This window comes from Sarcophilus harrisii, chromosome 2 (genome assembly GCF_902635505.1).
Source record: "Sarcophilus harrisii chromosome 2, mSarHar1.11, whole genome shotgun sequence".
Classification (NCBI taxonomy): Eukaryota; Metazoa; Chordata; class Mammalia; order Dasyuromorphia; family Dasyuridae; genus Sarcophilus; species Sarcophilus harrisii.
Window position 1 is genome coordinate 142401055 of NC_045427.1, and position 22461 is coordinate 142423515.

General features: G+C 36.3%; 1 long non-coding RNA gene across 11 annotated transcripts in view; it reads right to left on the reverse strand.

The window, feature by feature from the left end:
* LOC116421439 overlaps positions 1-22461 on the reverse strand; it is a 635315-nt gene that overhangs the window by 167063 nt on the left and 445791 nt on the right. For 10 of the 11 annotated variants that reach the window (XR_004231803.1, XR_004231802.1, XR_004231799.1 and 7 more), the window contains 2 exons: positions 6339-6458; positions 3314-3414 (listed from right to left, as the gene is read on the reverse strand). This is a non-coding gene — a long non-coding RNA (uncharacterized LOC116421439). The remainder of the gene's footprint in view (positions 1-3313; positions 3415-6338; positions 6459-22461) is intronic. The other variant, XR_004231808.1, reaches the window with a different exon arrangement.

Genomic DNA, 22461 nt, shown 5'->3' on the forward strand with positions numbered 1-22461 from the left:
TTGCCACCTTCATACCCTCCCTATGTCCTTTGTCTCCTACTTTCCTAAAAGTAAAATAGATTTCTACACTCTATTGAGTAAGTTATTCCCTTTTTGAGCCAATTTTGATGAGAGTAATCTTCACTCCTTTCCCCTCATCTCCTTCTTCTTCCCCTCCATTGTAAAAAGCTTTTTTCTTGCCTCCCTTATATGAGATAATTTATTCTATTCTACCTTTCTTTCCCTTTATCACAATACATTTCTCTCTCACCACTTAATTTTTTTTTAGATATTATCCCTTCATATTCAACTCACACTTAGGCTTTCTCTTTCTCATATCTGTATCTATATACATAGATAGATATTTATATGTCCTAGCTCCTTTGATAATATAGAATATTAAATTTTAAATTCTCTGATCCCTTTAAGGTAAAAGTTGCTATATCTTGTGTTATCCTGACTATGGCTTCATGATACTTGAACTATTTCTTTGTGGCTGCACGCAATATTTTCTAATTGACTTAGGAACTCTAGAATTTCACCAAAATATTCCTAGGAGTTTTCAAGAGATGATTAGTAGATGCTTTCAATTTCTATTTTAAGCTTTGGTTCTAGAATATCAGGAAAGTTTTCCTAGATAATTTCTTGAAAGATGAAAGAAAGGTGTAGGTTCTTTTTTGATCATGGTTTTCAGATAGCCCAACAATTTTTAAGTTCTCTCTCCTATGTCTATTTTTCAGGTCAGTTTTTCCAATGAAATATTTCATATTGTCTGCTATTTTTTTCATTCTTTTGATTTTGTTTTGTTCTTTTGAATGATTTCTCATAAAATCATTAGCTTCCATTTTCTCAGTTCTAATTTTTTTAAAAAAATTATTTTCTTCAATGAATTTCTGTGCCTTCTTTTCCATTTATCTAATTCTGCTTTTCAAGGCATTCTTGACGTTTTATAATTCCTTTTACAATTTGACCTAATCTGTTTTTAAGTTGTTATTTTCTTCAGTATTTTTTTTGGTCTCCATTATCAGCCTTTAATTTGTTTTTCATGATTTTCTTACATCACTCTCATTTATCTTCCAAATTTTTCTTCTACCTCTCTTACTTGATTTATAAAATCCTTTTTTGAACTCTTCCATAGTCTGAGACCAATCCATATTTTTTTTCTTGAAGGTTTTGGATATAGGAGCTTTGATTTTGTTTTCTTCTTCTGGCTGTGTTTTAATCTTCCTTGTCACCATAGTAACTTTGTATGCTCAGAGGTTTTTTTCTGTTGTTTATTCATTTTCCCAGACCATTTCTTGACTTTGAGAACTCTTTGTTAAAATAGAGCCCTGCTTCAGGGATGGGGGGCTCACTATTCCAAGCCATGTCCCAAATTTTGTGCAGTTATTTTCAGAAATTCTTCTAGGGACTGGTAAGTTTTCGGTTTTTTCAAAGTGATATGATGCAAGGAGAAATGCAATTACTACTCTCTTGGTCTGTATTCTGGGTCTGTGAGCAAGCACAATTACTCTTTTCTGCCCTAGAATTGTTAGGAGGGTGTCTGCAGGCTCTGGTATGTTAGTGCTCCTCTTCATCCTGGAACTGCCATTACCCAGATGCAAATATTCACAAAGTAATAGAGTCCCACCTCAAGTGCTAGCAAAGAGCCCCTTGCAGTCACCTTCTGCTCATTTGTTTGATCTCTTTACTGACTATGAGTTGAGACCTTCAGAAGCAACTGCTGATTCAATGGCTCCCAAAATCTGTTTCTTATTTGCTAAGGCTGGGTTTGTGCTGGCTCAGCCTGTACTGGATTATGCTACACTCTCACCCAGGTGTGATAAACTTTTCCTGCTGACCTTCTAAATTGTCTTTGACTGGAACATTATTTTGCCCTATCCTTTTTTTACTTCTGTTTCTTCAGAAATAGTTTTATGGCATTATTTAAAGGTGTTCAGAGGGGTTTAGGGTAGAACTCAGGCAAGTTGCTCCCTTTTCTCCACCATCTTGGCTCTGCCCCTGCCAAGGACTCCTTAAACCTCCTCTTGAAAGTTTGTTCTGTTGACTGATTTCCTCCATGCCCTCACATTTCTTTTTTTGTTTTGTTCTGTTTTGTCTTCTTTTAGAGAAAAAGTCAACCATATTTCATCTTAAGGAAGGATTAATAAATAAGAAACTTGTTCTGAGACTTTGTACCTATACTTCCATATTGAGAATTTCCAGAGAATGTGTTCTTTGGGATGGTTTTTCTTTAATGGAATATGAGTCATGAGTATCATCAGGTCCTTATTAGAACACTGGTTTTCAAATCCTTGTGGTAATTTAAATAAGAATGTCTCTCTTTTGAGAAGTAACATAAAAATCACTCAGAATTTTTTTTTGAGGTTCTTTCATGTAGAATGACAACAGCTCATATTTCTGTAGTCCTTTAAGATTTAAAAAGTACTCTCCTCTACAGTCCTGGGAGACAATGTAGAAGCAGCATTATTATCCCCATCTTATAGATAAAGAGGCCAAATTTCCATGATATGAAATGGCTTGCCTGTGTTCACACAGCTCGTAAATTATACAGTTGCACAAGATCCAGAGTCCTATAGAGGGGACTATAGAGATCATTTAGTCAAACCTTTCCTTGAAAAATGAGGAAAAGGGGCCCAGAGAAATCCAGTGTTTTGCTGAATATTATGTAGTTACTAAATTACATCACTACACAGAGATAAAGAGATGGAAATGTCAGATTAGAATCCTAGGCTCATAGACTGAAGTCTATCACCTAGCCCAACACTTTCATTGTGCATAGGAAAATGAAATTCCCAAAGCTGAATTGACTTTCCTGGATCCCAAATAGACCATCAAATCTAAGATTTGAGCCTGGGTCTGATGACCTTCAGATAAGTATATCCTTTCTATTAAAGATGGCTGTAGCTCCCTGTGTTAAAAGCAGGCACAATGGAAGAATTTGGAGTTTTGAAAGACCCTTAAATTTTTTTTTTCACTAAGCAACAATAAAAAACAAAGTAGGAAATATTTTTCATTTTAATATTTTGCATTTTAACCTAAGATATTCTCAGATATCACATGCCAGGGCACTCTGCTGAAGGGATAGACTGTGGAGGACAGAATATGGTATGTTCAGCAGGTCTAACTTTCACCACCATTGTGTCCCCCAAAGTCATTTAAATATCATAAGAATATTGCAATGTAGGAGGAAACTGAAAAGAACAATTGTTCACCTGGCTCCCTGACTCCCTTTGAGATAATACCACTGCTATATATTTGTAGTAATTGTGGTAACCATTCACTAAATTTCATTACACTGATCCAGACAAAACTTTCTTTACAGCTTACTTACCTTTGTATAACATTTAGAAAAAGAAAAAAGTCCTTTCAAAGGTTTCAGTGAAATTATATTGTTGTGACAAACGGTTTCCCATATCATGCAATCTATATCCCCTGTAAAAAAAAATGCATGCTATGATAGAAGAAAAGGAAGGGAAGGGAGCACACATTTATTAAATGCCTCCTGTATGCCAAGGACTATATTAAGACTTTTACAAATATGATCTTATTTGATCCTCACAACAACCTGGAGGTAGGTGCTCTCCTCATTTTACAGAAGAGAAATTGAGGCTGAAAGGGTAACTTGTCCAGGGCCATACAGCTAGCAAGGCTGGATTTGAATCCATGGCCTTCCTGACTGCAGGTACAGAGTTTTCTTTCACTGTCTCACTTACTTGGGACATGAAATCCAAAAAGACTAGGTTAGGATGCAAATCTCAACTCTGTCACTACTTTAGTGACTAAGCAATTCTCTGCATCTTTCTGAGCCTTTCATGAGTTTTCTCATTAAACAAAATAGGGATAAAATCATTGTACTATTGAGGAAGGGCAATTGAGAGGGAAGTACTTTTCTATCTTAAACCCCTAACCTTTCTCTCAACCCTCTTCTGAACAGAAGTGGAGAATTATAGGTGTGGAATACCACATATAATGTCAAACTTTTTGATGTCTCAGTTGTTCTTGCTAGATTGTTTTTTTTTCCACCTTTTTTATGTTTCATTATAGGACAGTATTTCCCAGAGTTTTCCATTCAACAAACTGTTTTTAATAACAAAAAGAAATATTGTGAAGCCCCTGGGTAATTTAACAAATGCTTATTCTACTCATTTAGCTTTACTTAGTAAGTGTGTGTAATTACTACAATGACTGCAAATTTATAGGGCTTCAAACATGCACCTTCTTATTGTCACAGAAGATAAAAATATTTATAAAAGTTACTGCTTTAGATGCCATTAAAAATGTTTAACACAAACTCTTTGGGCCACTGTTTTTAAGAACCACTAAGTAGGACCACTGTGAGACATGGATTTCTAGGGGGCAGCTAAAGGAAGAGATACATTAGGAAATGTAGGTTGAAGTGGAAACAAAATGCCAATAAAATTTTACTTGAAAAACACCAATCCTCAAAAATATAAATAAATGCATTGTAGCAAAATTCTGTATCATCAGCATTTCTCTTTCTGTTTATTTTCCATTAATTATCAGACTCTCTGAAATGAATAGAGGATTTCTAAAACTGGGAAAATGCATAGCCTTTAAAAAAAAAACATCCTTACATGATGATGATGATAACAACTGTCATTCATATAGTGCTTTCATGTTTACTTTATATGTATTATCTCATATTTGACCTTAAAAATCAACCCTGCTAAGTAGGTACTATTATTATCCCCATTTTACAGATGAGGAAACTCCTAAGGGAAAAATGCAAGGATTTTTAAACCTTGATTTTCATAGCTACAAAATGAGAAGGGGAGAGAGGAGGACAGAGGGGAAGAAAGGGAAAGAGAGAGGAAGAGAGAAATGATGAGGGGGCGGGGAGAAAGGGAGAGAGAAGGGGGGAGGAAGGAGGGAGGGAGACAGAAAGGGGGGAAAGAGGGGGACAGAGGCCAAGAGAAGGGGGAGAGAGAGGGAGAGAAAGAGGAAGAGAGGAGAGAGGAAGAGAGGAAGAGAGGAGAGAAGAGAAGGAGAGAGAGAAGGAGAGAGAGAAGGAGAGAGAGAAGGAGAGAGAGAAGGAGAGAGAGAAGGAGAGAGAGAAGGAGAGAGAGAAGGAGAGAGAGAAGGAGAGGGGATAGAGAGGAAGAGAGAAGGAGGACAGAGGAGAGTAGAGAGAATGGGAGAGAGGGAGACAGGGAGGAGAGAGAAAGACAGGAGCAGAGAGGGGGAGAGAAGGGGGAGAAAGAGGGAGAAAAGGGGAGAAAAGAGAAGGGGAGAGAGGAGGAGAAAAAGGGACAGGAGAAAGGAGGACAGAGGAGGACAGAGGGGGACAAAAGGGGAGTGTGTGTGTGTGTATGTATGTGTGTGTGTGATGGTGGTGATGAGGGGTGGGAGAATGGCAAAGATTAGACAAGATGATCTCCAAGGTTTCTTCTAGTTCTAACATTTTATGATCTAGTTTACTTAAGAAAATATTCTGTTTAAGTTTATAGGAAAATAGACAAATGGGATATCTTTGGGAACTAACAAGGTGTTTTGAAAAGCTATACACAATACTGTTTCATTTACATACTCCTTGAGTATGTTTTATATACATATATTTTTTATCAGTATTTATTTAGTATAACAAAAATTAAATTTCTTAAATAATACTAAAAATAAGAAAATATTCTGACCACCACAGCATGTTATTTAAAAATAAAAGTTTCAAGGTTTTTTCATGTCTATTAAACAAAATCACGTAAGTGTGGGTATACGGGTGGGTGTGTTTGAAGCAGGAGAGATAGGGAAATAAAGAGAAGGGAGAGAAGAAATGAAACATGTTTTTAGTTGCTTAGTTCCCAATGTTGTCTTACTGATCAAAATAGTTGTTAAATGCTTACTCTTCACTGGAAATTTCCTAAGTTCATGAGAGGAAGAAAAGAACTCCCTCTATTCCAGGAATTGCTTTTTAATATTGTTTGTGTGGTGGACTCTACTGACAGTTTGGTAAAATTGATGAACTTGTCATAATAATGTTTTTAAATGCACAAAATAAAAATACACTGGATTACAAAGGAAATGATTTCTATTAAAATAAGGATTTACTCCCCCCCCCATTCAAAATTTATAGATTTTCTATAAATCTAATGACCCCAGATTAAGAGCCTCTGCTCTTAAAGAAATTTCAAAGCATTATGAAACATGTTCCTGGTAAATTAGCATAGCTCACATTTACAATGATTGAGTTACAGGAATATCATCAGGATTTTGAATCTCAACTGACCATAAAGTTTGGCCAGAAGGGAGATGGCTGCATTAGGTCAGTATTGGGGAAGTTAGTTTAAAAAAAAAAATAGGCCAAACTCTTGATCAATTTTCCCCTTGCAACAGACACTCACCTTACATTGGGTCTTCTTGTATTCTCTGTGGCCTTCCTGCTTTTCTGTTCACATTCTCATTTCTAGGAAGCATCCCAAGACCATCATGTGTTTGTCAGGCTCCCGGTCAGTAATGTAGGACTGTGAGGAGATAGAACATAGGGGAAAATGGGTGTTATAAGTAACATATAAGTTCACGGGGCCCATGATGCTTAGCTCCAGGAACCAGAATGACCGCCTGTAGTTAACTGTAGCCTGGTGAAAGTGATTATTAGCTCTGATGCCACAGCTGTCCATATTGCTCTCATGGATCTTATGAGCAGCAGCCTGCCTGCCCAACCCTAGTACTCCAGAAGATCTGGGAGCTCTAGACCTATAAGCTTCATGTTCAGGTTTTTCTCTTTTAGTGAAAAATCATTGCTTACCTTCCTTCTTTTCCTAAAATAATTTCTAGGAGCTATTGGAGGGGGGGGGGGCTTCTTAAATTTTTTTGCAACACAATTCTTTTTAGTGATCTTGTAAACTACAAACCTTTCGTCAGAATATTTTTTTTAAATTTATAATTGAATAAAACACTAAATTTCATCTAGAAATTTAGATTTAGAAAATAAAAAAGAAAAATTACTGTTGTGGCTGTTAATTTTTTTTAAAATCTAAGTTCAGAGTCCCAAAGCTTAGAACAACTGTTTTAAAATGACAGAAGACGCTTAGTAGAACAAGTCAAAACAACACAGGTATACACTCTAAATCTGATTTCCAACAATGCAAGTTGAAAAGAAAGTATTAGCCATTTCCCTCCTGCCAGAAATAATAGATGCAAGATGCAGAATAAGACATATTTTTGAAAATGGCCACTTTGGGAATTCGGTTTATTTGATTATGCATATTTGTTACCAGGGTTTTGTTTTTCTATTTCTTTTCTTCAAGGAGAGGGAAATGAGAGGGAGAACAAGGAAATGCTTGTTAGTTTAAAAAATAATTTTTAAGAGAATGCCAATCAAGATCCATCCATATGCAATGCCGCAGTATTCTTGACAAGTACTGCATCTGAAATTCCAGCTATTCTGGTCTTGTAGAGAAAGTCACTTGCTAGTAGTGCACATACTCACAATGTGGTTGAAAACCATGTGATGCAATCCTGAGTAATGTGGAACTGAAGCAACCTAACACTATGTCAACTGGAAAGCCTGAAGAAGGAAAAAAATTACTTTTCTATAATCTCAATCTCATTTCAGATCTCATCTTTAAACATACACAAATACATACACATATTCAGATGCTATAACATAAAAAGAAAACTTAAAGAAACATTTATATACTGAGAGCACTCCAAAATTAATTAGTCAATAAGCATTTATTAAGTACCTCCTATATACCAAGCACTATGCTAAACCCTAAGTCAAAATTAATTAGTCAACAAGCATTTATTAAGTACCTCCTACATACCAGGCATTATGCTAAGCCCTAAATCAGATAGTGTTTGGAGACTACCAGGAAGATTCCTCTTCCTGAGTCTAAATCCAATCTGAAGCACTTAATAGCTGTATGATCCTGGACAAGTCACTTAACCCAGTTTGCCTCAGTTTCCTCTTCTGTTAAAAAAAAAAGAGCTATAGAAGAAAATGGAAAACCACTCCAGTATCTTTGCCAAGAAAACTCTTAATGGGGTTAAAAAAAATCAGACATGACTGAAAAGCCACTAAACACCAACAAATACTAAGAAATAGGAATATAAAGAAAGGCAAAATACAAACAAAGCATTTTTACTCTCTAGAAACTCATCATCTAATGGGGATAGACAATGTGAAAATAACAAAGCATAAAAATATGAATATAGGATAAATTGGAGATAATCAGCAGAGGGAAGGCTCAAGTCTTAAGACATTTGGGGAACTTGGAAAGGCTGCTTGAAGGAGAATGTCAGGTATGGGGGATAGCAGCAAATGAAAATGCAGAAGGTACCACAGTGAGAGTTTGAAAAATAAAACCACATTGGAAGTCAAAATAATTGGGCCCCCTTGTTTTACAAATGAGGAATCCTAAGAGCCTTGGGGAGATGAAGAATTTAACTACGATCCCACAGTTGGCAAAGATGAGATTTGAACCCGGATTTTCCTGATTTCAGGTCCAAGAATTTATCCATCATGAAAATCTAGGAGAGAATTCTAAGTGATAGAGGGAAAGGGAAAATGATAAAGAAGAAAAAGATAAATGATAATCAAGTTTAAGGATAATGGACAAGAAGGACTGTTGAGATGAAACCAACAGGATTTAATTTAACTGGGAAATATGGAAAATTCTGCATTTAGTCCCCTAACGATTAGGAGAACTATAAGTGGAAGATAGTTTTTATTCAGGAGATCAGTTGTGCTGGAAGCTTCTTTATGACCTGATGTTGTATAGTCTCCATGAGGTTTTCTTGGCAGAGTTACTAACATGGTTGGTCATTTTCCTCTGTAGTTGATTAAAGCAAATAGAGCTAGTAAGTATCTGAAGCTGAATTTGAACTTAAGTTTTTTTGACTCCAGGTCAAACACTCTATCTATGGAGCCAATTAGACTGATTGAATGGAAGATACAAAGAGATAAATTAAAACTTGATATAAAAGCAACAGCAGCAGCATTTCCACTACCACTAACAACAACTCTAACAACAATACCATCAAAAATAACATCATCAACATCACTACCACCAATAGCCATCCAATATTCCATAATCATCAGAGCGCTGGGAAAGTGGACTGGCTTGCCTCTGGAGGAAGCAATTGGATTGCCCTTTACTAGAAGGCTTCAAACAAAAGCTGAATAACCAGCCACAACCAGGGTGGGTTATAGAAGAGATTCTTGTGCAAGAGCAGATTGAATTAGATGGCTTCTGAGGTCCCTTCCAATTCAGAGATCCTGCAGATTCAAATCCTGGTTCCCACTCATTCTGAGACTTTGGACAAAGTACTTGATATCTTTGAGCCTCTATTTTCTCATCTGAAAAGTGGGTTAGACTTGCCTTGTTCATAGGATGGTTGTGAGCATCAAATGAACTAATTGGTGCATTTTCCCTAGCGACAATCAAGGTAGAATGGATACTGTCAAAATTCAGTTGGAGTTGGATTAAGGAAGACTTAGAAAAAGAATCTAGCCTGAGAAACTTAATAGTTATGTAGTTCTGGGCAAATCACTATAATTCTCAATTTCCTTATCTATAAACTAGGGATAGTGCTAGCAACTACCTTGCTACAATTTAAGTAAAATACTTTGGCAATTTGGAACCAGTGATGATGATATAAAATCCAGTATGTATATGCCACTTTAAGGTTTGTAAAGCTCTTTACAAATAGCATCTCACTTGAGCCTCACAACAATTCTGTGAGATAGGTGCCATGGTTCCCTCATTTTACAAATAAATTAAATAACTTGCCACAGTCACACAGTTCAGTCAGTGTCTGGGGCCAGATCTAAATCCAAGTTTTCCATAGTCAAAGTCTAGTATTCTATCTACTGCACTGCCTATTTGAAACATTGGTCAGTGAAGGCAAGAAATCTTAAAGATCTCTTGTGCCACATGATTACAGTGATCCTTAAGATAAATCATTTTCCATGTCTCCATGCTATGTTTCCAAATCACATGTATCTGTGTTTGGATATTCTTTTTCAGTCCTCTATTTCCTAGTTCACTCCAAGAATATGCTAAAACACAGCAAAAAGGAAGGGTGCAGGCAACATTCTTTGGTTCTGTCCAAGAAATCTGGCAGGTGCAAGGCCAGTGTTAGCCACAAGGCACGTTTTTGGAAAATCAGGAAGGGCCTTTTTGCTAATATGATAACAGTTTTGTGTGACTGAATCTAGCAACAACAAACATCCCTTACCCTACTTTGTTCCTCCTTGGCTCCTATTAATATCACTGAAGCTGGTCTTTGCTCTTCAAATTTGCTTGGAATAATCAATCCTCAACCTTCCTAAGTCTTACCAAAAAATGCATGGCTGAGGAAGGAATCTTTTGACATCCCAATCCTGCAACTTACAAAGAGCCAACTTAAATAGAGTGAGTAACAATGCCCACCCCCCAAAAAAAATTCACTCCCATACAATTTGCTGAGCTCTTATATACCACTTTTAAGCATGGATGGAACAATTTTTAATGCATGAATTATTAACTTATGAAAGTTGGAGTAAAAAGGAAAAACGCTAACAGATCTTTAGCTGCCTTATTAGTCACTGCTACCACTGAATACATCCAGGCACACTGTGACTGTATTCCAACTTTCAGTATCTAATTTTTGTAAGAAACGGAGTTCACTAATGGGTTATGCCTCGTATACCTTTTTATAATCATTACTCTGCCGTTCTCTGTAATTTATATTCAATGCTGGTTTTCATTACTTAGCTCTGCACAGTTTCAGTTCATATGGAAAACACCGCAGAGGATAAGGTTGTATTTTCAGCAGCAATTTTTTTAAAGTCTCTGAGGACCAACTGCTTTCATTAACTGCTGCTGCCATGTAATGGAACATGCCCTATTTTCTGAAAAAAAAATCTTGGTTCTAGTTCCAGCTTGGTCACTGCCTGACTGTGTGACATTGGTCAAGCTATTTCCCCTCTCTGGGCCTCAGTTTACTTATATGTAAAATGAGAAGGCTGAATTTTATGTTTTGAATGTCCCTTTTGGTTAAGAATTTCTGAGTCTGATTCAGAAGTGGTTTGAGACAACATTGAAACCAGTCAAGGCAGGGTGAAAGTTCATGGAGATTTTCTTCCTGCTTGTGCCCTGCATGTACCTCTATTCTCCCTACTGAGTCTGGATCTAAAGCAAAATCCACAGCCCATTTTCCAGAGGCTTTTAACTGAGTATTACTTAATTGGGGGTTCAATTTGGTTTCCAAGGACTCAGACTCAAATTAAGTGACCAAACAATCCCCATTCTTAGAGATTAAGTTTCAAAAGTGATCCAAGAAGGCGTTGGGTAGTTTCTGATGCTTTTGGATTTTGCTTGGGATTCTCCAAAAATAGTTATCCAACATAGTAATCTAAGTCCTTTGGGATATTATTATTTTAAAAAGACATAGCTATAGGAATACTCAGTAAAAATCATTCTGGGAAAGGAAATGTGGTTGTGGTTATATTAGAACTAAAGAAGCATCAGGATAACATTGGCTTTGCTCATTGCACGATCTTAGACATGCCATTTTAGAATTCTAGGCCTCAGTTTTCTCATTTGTAAAATAAGGGAATAGTTCCAGATGATCTTCAAAGTACCTTAGAGTTCTAATTTTGTATGATTGCATGCTTTCATAAACAGAGATAAATCCTTAATCCATTTTTCCAAAAAGAAAATGTTACACAGTTTCATGGGAAGGGATAATGAAAAATCAAATTCTTCATTAAATACTAAATCTCAAACACACAGGCTATTTTCTTGTTTGTTATTCAATCATTTGAGTCATGTCTGGCTCTTCATGATCCCATTTGGGGTTTTCTTGGCAAAGATTCCTTCTCTAGGTCATTTTATAGATGAAAAACTGAGGTAAACAAAGTTAAATGACTTGGCTAGGGTCATAAGTGTCTTAGGCTGGTTTTGAATTTAGGAGGATAAATCTTCCTGATTCCAAGCCTAGTGCGCTCTCTATTGCACCATCTAGCTGCCTACTTTCCTATTTGCAACTCTACAAATACGTCCTAGACTTTCCTACATCTAAGAGTTTGTTTATATTGTTCCTTTCATCTTGAATTTTCCTTACTGTTCAATTCCTAGTTGAACCTCCTTCATGAAGCCTTTTCTCATCATTTCTCATTCCGAACTTCCATAACATTTTATTTTGCTATGGTTATTTTCAAGTATGCTTTATTTCCCCTATAAGCTCTTTTGAAACCAGGTAGAATAAGCTTCTTTGTTATTGTATTATAGCTCCAATCATAGTGTCTTGCATATAGCTTTCAATAAATGTCAGTGAATGGATGGGGTGTCTTGGAGCTAGAAACTTTGATTTCTTTTTTGGGGGGGGCCATGGTCTACCTAATGATAATGATATTTTATAATTGTCACCTTGGTACAGCTTGGAAGTTTTAAGTAACACTTTGATTTTTTAAAAGATTAATATGCTTCCATATAGGTTAAATATGTGCAACCAAAAAGAGGTTAAGTGACTTGCCCACACAGTTAAGTGTCTGAAGCTGTATTTGAACTCAGGTTTTCCTGACTCCAGGTCCAACATTCTGTCCACTATATCATCTAACTGCCACAAAAAATAACATTCATAATACCTACAACAATGTAAATGAAAATAACAACAAAAATCCCACAAAAATGCTAGGAAATTTTAATTTTCAAATAAGAGATGTAAGAATATACTTGTTTTCCTTCTTTAAAGGAATGAGGGACTATGGGTATGCAATATCACATATTGTGTCAAACTTAATTGACTTTGGTTAGTTTTGTTGAACTGTTTGTTCTCCCTTTTAAAAAAAATTCTTATTATATAGGGTAGAGGGAGCAGGGAGAGAAAAAAAATAAGAAATGAAGGTGATATAAGAAAAATATTGATAAATACTAAAAACACAAAATAATTCCACCTCCATTATTTACTAGCAATACAAGCAAGTCTCCTCACCTCCATTTCCTATCAATAAAATGAAGGACTTAGAATATAGATCTTGGAACTTAATGAGTTTAAGGTCTCTCTCAGCTCAACCACTCCATGTTTAAGATTGGATCTAAATCAGCTGGTAACAACGGTCCTTCCTAACACCTGTAGACACAGATAGCAAAAGAAGAGGGGAGGAAGAAGAGTAAGATGGAAGAGAGGTGGGGTAAAGTGTTGGAATTTGAAATGGACCATTTAAAACAGCAACTGTGGCTTTCATAGGGCTCATTTCCAATGGACCAGTGAGTGTTAACTTCACGGATCAGGAGTTGTTTTTGTTGTCACAGAAAGGAGACCTAGCCCATAGTCTATAGGAAGGAAGGTAGCAGCTGGGGAGAGGATTATTACATTCAATCCATCTCTGCTACATTGTTCTAGTGCAAATACCCTCTATTAGCAGATTCTTTGTGTTCAGTGCCTCATGTGCTAAATTGCTGTTTGAAAGCCAATGATAAACACTAGTTGTAAGACTCAGAAGCATTTAATAGCCACTCTAATAATGGCTCCACTTTCTGTTTTCCCCAAGGAAAGGGGAGAAGAAGAAGAAAAGAGTGGCTCATGGAAAAATACATTTGCAGGATCATTGCCACAGGCCCGTTTCCACAGGCCCATTTCCACATCTGTTCTTAACAGATTTCAGCTGAAACTACTGAAAATATACATGGGCCTGCTTATGTGGGACAAGCTAAACATGATAAGATTACAGTTTGGAAGATGACAATGGTTTTAGCTATGGAAACAAAAAGAGCCACTATTTTCAGGACCTGAAGTGAAGCACTGGAAGACAAATTCAAATTTGACCCCAGACACTTTACTAGTTATATGACTGTGGGCAAATGACAACTTCTATGTGCCTCATTTTCCTCAGTTAAAACTTAATTAATAATACCTCATAGATTCTAAGAATCAAATGAGATTTTTGTAAAAAAAAAAAGGGGGGGGGCATTTTGTACAGCATCTAGTACTAGAGAAGGTACAATGCTCTATGAACAAAGCAGAATTGAATTAGCTCGGAAGAAACATTTAATGTGCAAAGTTAGAGAGTACACCCTTAATGTCCATAGGGACTATTTGTGTCCAACCTATGACAGAGCATTCAGAGCTCTTATTAGTCTGATCACCCACAGTCAGACACACTGTAACTCTACTTTAACATAGTGATATCATTTTTGGTCCTCTTTGAGAATGAAGGACAACAACCATATTTATTCACAAAGTAGTTTCCAAGAGACTGGAAAGATCAGGATAGAAAACAAGTAGGAAGTAGAATTGTAAAATGAGCCTTGAAAGAAACTAAATATTTTACAAAAGTGAAGAGAAAGGGTCTTCCAGATATAAGAAATACCTCTGCAAAGGCTCAGAAGTAGGAGATTAACTGTTATATATAGAAAGAATAAATAGTCCAGTTTAGCATAGAGTATGCAATTAGAGTTCATAGAGTTCAACTCCATAGAGCTGGAAATGCAGACTGGTTTGAAAAGGCTTTAATTGCAAGAGATGTTTGTATTTTATCCTAAAAACCAAACAGAGCCAATGGATCTTCTTGTCCCAGAAGAGTAATATCATCAGTCCTATGTTGTAGTAATATCAATAAGAAGATCAAGTAAGAGCTGGAAAAATTAGAGAAAGGAACACAAATTAGGAGGTTCTTAATTTTTTTTAATGTTCCTGTTGATTTTTTTTAACATTCTTGAAAAAAAAAATTGAATTCCAAATTCTCTCCACCAACCAATATGATATTCGATATAAATGTGAGGTAAACAAATCATATTTCTATATTAGCCATGATACAAAAAAGCAAGGGAAAAAAAAGCAAGTACAAAACAATATTCTTTAATCTGCTCTTAGAGTTCATAAATTCTCCCTCTGGAATAGGAAAGCATTTTTTATCATGAATCCTTTGGAATTGTCTTGGATAAGCTTTTCACAGTTGATCATCATTACAATATAGCCATTACTATATGCAGTGTTCTTCTGGTTCTGTTGTTCATTTCACTTTGTATCAAATCATGTAAGTTTTCCCAGAGTTTTTCTGAAATTATTCCCCGACCATTTCTTATAAAACAATAGTATTTCATCATAGTTACAAACCACAAATTGTTCAGGTATTCCCCAATGATTAGGCATTTCCTCAATTGCTGATTTTTTGCCACTCTAAAAAGAGCTGCTATAATTATTTTTATACAGATAGATTTCCTTTTTCTTTGATCCCTTTGGGATACAGATTCAATAGTGCTATTTCTGGGTCAGAAGGTATATAGTTTTTTAGCCCTTTGGGTGTAGTTCCAAATTGTTCTCCAGAGTGATTAGATCAGTTAAGAAGCTTTTTCAATAGTTCAGGTAAGAACTTCCACTGCTTAAATTAACTTAGTGGTCATGTGAATAGAGAGAAGGATATAGATTTGAGGAAGGTAATGGATTTAAAATCAATAAGACTTGGCAAATGATTGGATACAGGGGTTAAGGGAGAGGGAAGTTTTGGAGGATGACTAAGATATTTCAAATCTCAATTACAGGAAAGACAGTGATGTCCTCAAAAGAAACAGGGAAGTTGTAAAGAGAAGTCAGGGGGAAGATAATGAGTCAGTTTGGGACTTGTTGGATTTGAGGTGTTTTGTTTGCCTCAGTTTCCTCATCTGTAAAATAAGCCAGAGAAAGAAACAACAAACCACCCCAGAATCTTTGCCAGGAAAACCCCAAATGAGCTTATGAAGAGTTGGGCATGACAAACATGATTCAACAACAATAAAACTATTCTAACAGTCTGACCTCCTCAACTCAGAATGTCAATAACCTGAAAGTATAGAGGAATCAAAAAGGGATAAAGGCGAGAGAGAAAAGGGAATAATCGGTCTCTGGGATATTCAAGGATTCCATTTACTTCTACCCCATAAAGCAATAGAAGTTGTTTTTATTTTTTTATCCTCCTTGTCCTGGAAATCCTTTGGAGCCTCTGGAAGTTCTACAGAAAGGAGTAAGGAGACTCAGATTTAGTGCCAGAAGAACAATTAGAAGGGAACATGGTATAGGTCTTGCCTCCACTACTAACTTCCCATGTGATCTTGGGCAAATTACTCCAGTGCTCTGGGCTACAGTTTCCTCATCTCTTATAAGAAGGCATTACATTAGATGATCTGTAAGGTCTCTGTTAGTTCTCAATCCCATGTGCTTAGGTTTTTCCTGGCTACTTGTGTGGCTTACATCATGGGTGATGTATCTAATCTGAAACACTGAATCTCAGAGTTGGAAGGGGCTTTGGAGGATATGGAGTATAATTCATATCTTTCTTAAGCTCCCTTTGATTCCTGTCCTGAATATTTGTACACACTGGGTTTTGCTTTTATGTATAAAATATGACATTTGAAAATAAAATGCACAACAGGATGCAAGAATATTAGAAATGTGAATTTAGGAATAATCATCCCAAATTGACACCTGACAACATTTCCCCCTCTGAGAACTGGAAGGGATATGATGTTGTGGTTAGGTTATTTTTCATTTTTGACAACCCCCTGCTATGAATATTCACCTGTTTTTGTTCATCAAAATATAATATTTTTAATAAGCAGCCCAGTGGAAAACAATTGTGAATGGCACATTTATTATATTTGGATTTTTGGAACAAAGAACATATAGCTTATGTTGGACAGTCTGCTCAGTGATACAGAATTTTAATTAAAAAATGCTACTGTGTTAAGGGGATTATAATGAAAATGCAACATCAGTGCTTTAAAAGAAATCATGAGGCAAAACACAGTTGACAGGTTGGCTCAATTATTTATTAAATGCTTCTGTGCACTGGTCTTATAATTATTCCAAAAGGAAGTTTCAATATGGAACAGGTTTAACACAAGGATGCACCAACCAGAGACATGGGTAGCATGATATAGTGCATGACTCCCTGTCTTTGAGGTCATAATATCTGGGTTAAAATCTTGTTTCCTTTATTCAGTCATCATCATTTTATTTTCATCATCAATAGATCATTTTATTAAGCATCTCCTCATATTCAAGTTTCTGTGCAGGACCCTAGGGATAGGAAGATAAAAAAAAGTCACAGTTCTTGCCCCTAAAGAGCTTACATTCTCTTGTATACTGTGTGTATAGTTAAGTATTATAGAAGATTAATTGCAATGTGGGCAAAGGACAAAGATCTACAAAATGCTCTAAGAAAATTTGAGGAGGGTAAAAAACATACCTGGTGACATGAGCGAAAAGAATTAGCATTTATTAGCTATGTGATCTTGGTTCCTCAGCTGTAAAATGAAGGTAATAGTGTTTTCTCCACCTATTTTATAAGGTTTTTTTTATAAGGATCAAAGAAGAGAATACTTGTAAAATTCTTGGTAACTATGTAAATGGAAACTATTATTTCTACCATCCAGGGAACAAGAAATGGCCACTCTTAAGTCTGGGGATCGTATCCTGCCAAAGAGCTGGCTTATAAAATCTTTGGGGCACAACCAACTTCTGTCCTATAATTCAAGCAAGAACTTTCCAGTAGGTCATGTGGTACACCCATCTGTGCCATTAAGAAGATGGATTTTGTTCCTCTTAAGCCATCCCTGATAGGAGATGGGTGCCAGATTTTGCCTTGATCTTCTCCAGAGCCAGTTCTTAATCAGGCTTGCTGTAGTCACATCCCAGTGCTCATCTACTCTAAGGAAACATTAAAAGACTGATTTAAGTACAGGTCATGAAACAGAGGGTAAAGGCTCTACCATCTCTACTGGGGCCCTCTTTTTCCCTGTTCAGGTGGTTTGGAGCAATTAGTCTCTGTTTACTTCCACTGAGTTATCTGGGAAGGACTTACATTCACCATGGAGATGCTATCACAAAGCTTATGAGGATAAACTGTGGGAATACTTAAAGGCAGCCTGGGAACTTGTTTGCTCTTGCACAGTAGCACCAAGGCAGTTGGGAGTAGGAGGAGGTCAGTGGTTGGATTTTCAAGCATTCCATGAATGAGACTGAAGCCTAAATTTCCCCTGCTGAAAGGGAACAGGCCACCTGTGACCTTCTGCTCTCCAGCTACCCAGGAAATGAGAGATCACAGGATCCCCTCAGGTTCTCAGGCTTAAAATCTAGGAGTCAACCTTCACTCTTCACTCCAGTGCAAATCCCAAATGGAGTCACAAAGAGATGGATGTGACTGAAATGACTCTACAATAACATATTCTCTTGTCTCTTGAACACTTATGTTTTGAAATATAAAGAGACAGAGGAAAAACAGAAGAGTGAAGAGGATACAGGAAAGAAAATGTAACAGTGGCCAAGTCAGATTGAAAAATAATTAGGGAAAACTTGGAAGTTGCAAAGAGGCAAAATTTGATTTGATAGTAAAAAATTAACAACAAGAGTTTCTTAATGGGCTGCTTGGGAAAGTGATAGGTTTCCCTTCATGGAAGACCTTCAAGAAAATACTAGATGATCACTTATCTGACATGTTGTAGAAGGAATTCTTTCTCAAGCATGGATTAGGCTAGATGGCACACTGGTCCCTACTATTTTTGGGATCTTCTACTTCTCTGATTTACTGGGTATGTTAGCTCTCTGAATTCAGGAACCAGCGAAGATCAATGAAGTCAAGACCCAGAGTTTAGAAAACAGTGAGAGACAAACACTTCCTTAAACGGAGGAGCTAGTGACCCCAGAAAGTTCAGTATTTGAACATGGGGGGCATGCCCCTTTACATGCTCTGATATGATCATGATCTAGAAGGAAAAAAAACTCTGCAAGTTATATTTCCCTACTATTCCCCCACCCCTATTATTTCCCTGAGGCTTCAGAGCATATAAAAAGAAGAAAAGTCTCCAGCTTCATAAAACTAGTTCTAAGCTGTAGTTCTTTCTCCAAAGGATGCCAAGGCTGGTAGTCTATATTCTCCTTGTTTTCACTTCCACTTATAAACCTGGCAACACATCTCAAGAAGAGAATATCTTAAAACATCACTGTGGCTGCTTCTTATATCTCACACTGAACAAATAGGTCACCAGCTATCTTGGACCAAGGCTTTCTACCCAAGAACAAAAATAGCTTGTTAGCTTTCCTCCAAGCTCTTCTCCCCAAACCTCCAAAATAAATTTCTATTCCCTTGGCTTACTGTTTCTGAACTCTTCAATTCACATGTTTTTTTTGGCTAAAGTCTAACCCTTACCATGTACGTCTGTATGTGTTATTTGTAGCTATTTCCCAGCTATTATCTCAACCTAATAATGGTGCTGAATTTCCTATGTCTCCTTTTCCTTCCTCCCTTTCTTCTTCCTTCCCTCCCTTCCACATCAATTCAAACAAATATTTATTGGCCACCTGCTATGTATGTGCCTTACTGTGTGAAGGAGATGCAAACATGAGCAAGGTCCCTGACCTAAAGATGTTTACAACCCAATAGGGGAAATGAGACCTGTGCTCAAACAACTACAAAAGTAGACAGAGCATTAAGCCAAATTAGAGAAGGATTAAGATGAAAAAGAAAAAAAGCTATACCCTAAAGCACTTTAGGGAAAAGGCAGGCATATGACAGGACTGACTGGAAGAGATTTTAATTTGAGGAGTCTTTTCAAGAAAAGGACACTTAGAAGTAAGTAGCTATTGTACTTCCTGTGTAGGGAACTAAGGAAATGGAATAAGACCACAGGATTTGGGATTGGAATGGGTTTTAGGCATCAGATTTTATAGAGGAGGCCCAGAGAGTGGAAAATCACAGTCACAAAACTGAGACAAGCATCCATCATCTGCTTTGAATCTTTAATCCTTATTCTGTGTGCTGAAGCTGTCCTTCATCCTTCTCTTGGAAACAACCAGCCCTAGAATTGGTCACTAACACAAATTGGGTGGAACTGTATTGTATATCACAAACTCAAAGGCATTTTTACATCCTTTATCTTGGTCGATAATAACAATTACTTTCTAAGGCAGGTGGGTGGATAATATTTTCCCCATTTTACAAATGTGTTCATTGAAGCATAGAAAGATTTAAGATTTGCCCATGGTTATAATATCAGTAATGCAGCTAGGGACTAGATTTACATTGGGTCAGTGCCCTAATGCCTACCTAGCTCAACCTGACTTTTCAGTGGATCAAAGATATGTTTTGCAGTTCAGATATTCTAAACAAAACTGCTTCCCCTTCTGGGAGAAGATTTCCCCTAGAATATTATTTACAATATTCTTCTGTTATGAGAAATATGGCATATAGATATTGCAGAGGGATCTGGTTTTTTCCAAGGTAACCACAGAGATCATAGAATCATAGACCCAGATCTGAAGGGGACTCAGAGGCTATCTAATCCAACACCCTCACTTTACAGATGAGGAAACTGAGGCACAGAAGGTTTAAGTGACTTGTCTAGGGTTAGACGTAAAATCTGAACCTGGATCATCCTGACTGCAAGTCCAACACTTTTATCAATAATCTTGGAATTGCCAGATCTGATGATCTTTTTTTCAGTTCTTCTCCTTCTTGACCTCTCTGGAACATGAGATACTATTAATTACTCACTCTTCTGACTCCTCAATATTCTCTTATCTGAACTCTTACGATATTATCTCCTAGTTCTCCTCCTTCATCTCTTTTCCAGCATTATTGCACATGATTCCTTTTCATTTATGATGATCCAAACTGGCCTTCCTACTGTTCCTCATACAAAGCATTCTAATCCCATTTCCATGCCTTTGCATTGACTATATACTCCATGGTCAGAATATAGTCCTTCCCCATCTCTTCTAAAAGAACCCTTCATTTCCTTTAAGACTCAGTTCAAACACCACTTCTTTTTGGTTTTAGTTTTATTGATGTATTTTGTTTTTACATTTCATGCATTTATAAATTACTCCCACACTATGAGGTCTCTTGTAATAAAATGAAACGGTTAAGTAAAACTCATAATATAATGATCCCATCTGAAAATGAATTTCATATTTCACATCTGTAGCATTAACCACATCTCTCTCTTTTTAAAAACTTAAATTATCATTAGAAATTGCAGAAATCAATATTCTCAACCCATTGGAAAAAAGTAAAAGAAAAACAATAAGTTGTTACAATACTTGTAATATAAGCCTAGTCAAGAAAAATGAATTTCCTCAAAGACTATACACAAAAATATACATCACATATTCTGTGTCTTAAATACTTTATTTCTCTGTAAGCCACAAAGTTTCATCATTAGTCCGCTGGAGTCTTTGATGGTCATTATATTGATCATTGTTCTTACAGCTTTCTGTTTGTCTTTCCAATTCTATAAATTGTAGTGGTTCTGTTGATTTTATGTATTAGTTTATAGAAGTTCTCAAAATTGTTCATTTTATCATATGGATAGCATAGTATAAATTGTTCTACCGGTTCTGCTCACTTTGTTCTGCCTCAGTTCAAGGCTTTCCATGTCTTTTTGAAAACATCAATTTCCTCATTTCTTATGGTATAACACACTCCATTGCATCCAAATACCATAATATATTCAGTCATTCCTCATTTGATGTACATTCCCTTGATTTCTAGGGGTAGATTGGTTTGGGATTTTTTTGCCCCCACAAAAAGAGCTGAGCTTCTACACACACACACACACACACACACACACACACACTCACACACATGCATATACATATAGATATAAATATATTTTTACAAAAAATACCTTTTCTTCTTTTTTTCGTCCCTTTTGGCATAAACCCAACAGTGATAAAACTCAATCATACTACACATGTTCTCAAGAAACGTTTTTGTGTATAATTCCAATTTGCTTTCTGGAATGGTTATAAACACTGAGAACACCAGCAATGATCAAGGTGCCTCTTTTTGGAGGCCATCCTCCAAATATTGGACCATCCAATATTGATCACTTTTTGTTATTTTTGCCATTTTGATGGGTCTGAAGTGAAATCTCAGAATTGCTTTAATTTGCACTCATCTGATTAGTGATTTGGAGCATTTAAAAATATATGAGTAGAGATAACCTGGGTTTCTTCCTTTGACAAATGTCTATTCACTTCCTTAACCTATCAATTGGTTGATGGTTCTTTTTCTTTTCAATTTAAATAAGATCCTTATGTAGCTTGAAAACAAAAACTTTATCAAGGAAACCTGCTGCAAAGATTTTCCCCCAATTAGCTGTTTGTCTTTTAATCTTAGTGATATTGGATTTATTTCTACAAAAACATGTCATAAATAAAATCATCCATTTTATCTTCTGTGATTTTTTTTTATTCTTTGGTCATAAATGTTTCTCTTATTGATAGATCTGATAGGTATTCTTTTTCTGCGTTTCTCTCATGTGTTTATGATATGACCTTTTGTATCTAGGTCATTTACCCATTTGTATAAAGTATGCGGTATTGGTCTAAATCTAACTTCTTTCATATTGCTCTTTGAGAGACAATAACAGTTTTTATAGACTGTAGGAGTTTTTGAAAGAGTACTTACATACAAAATAAAAACAAAGCTGTTGGTAGGGCAGGGCTTTTGCAGTGGGGAACAGGAGGTGGAATCAGGGAAGGTTTCATGCAGAAAGT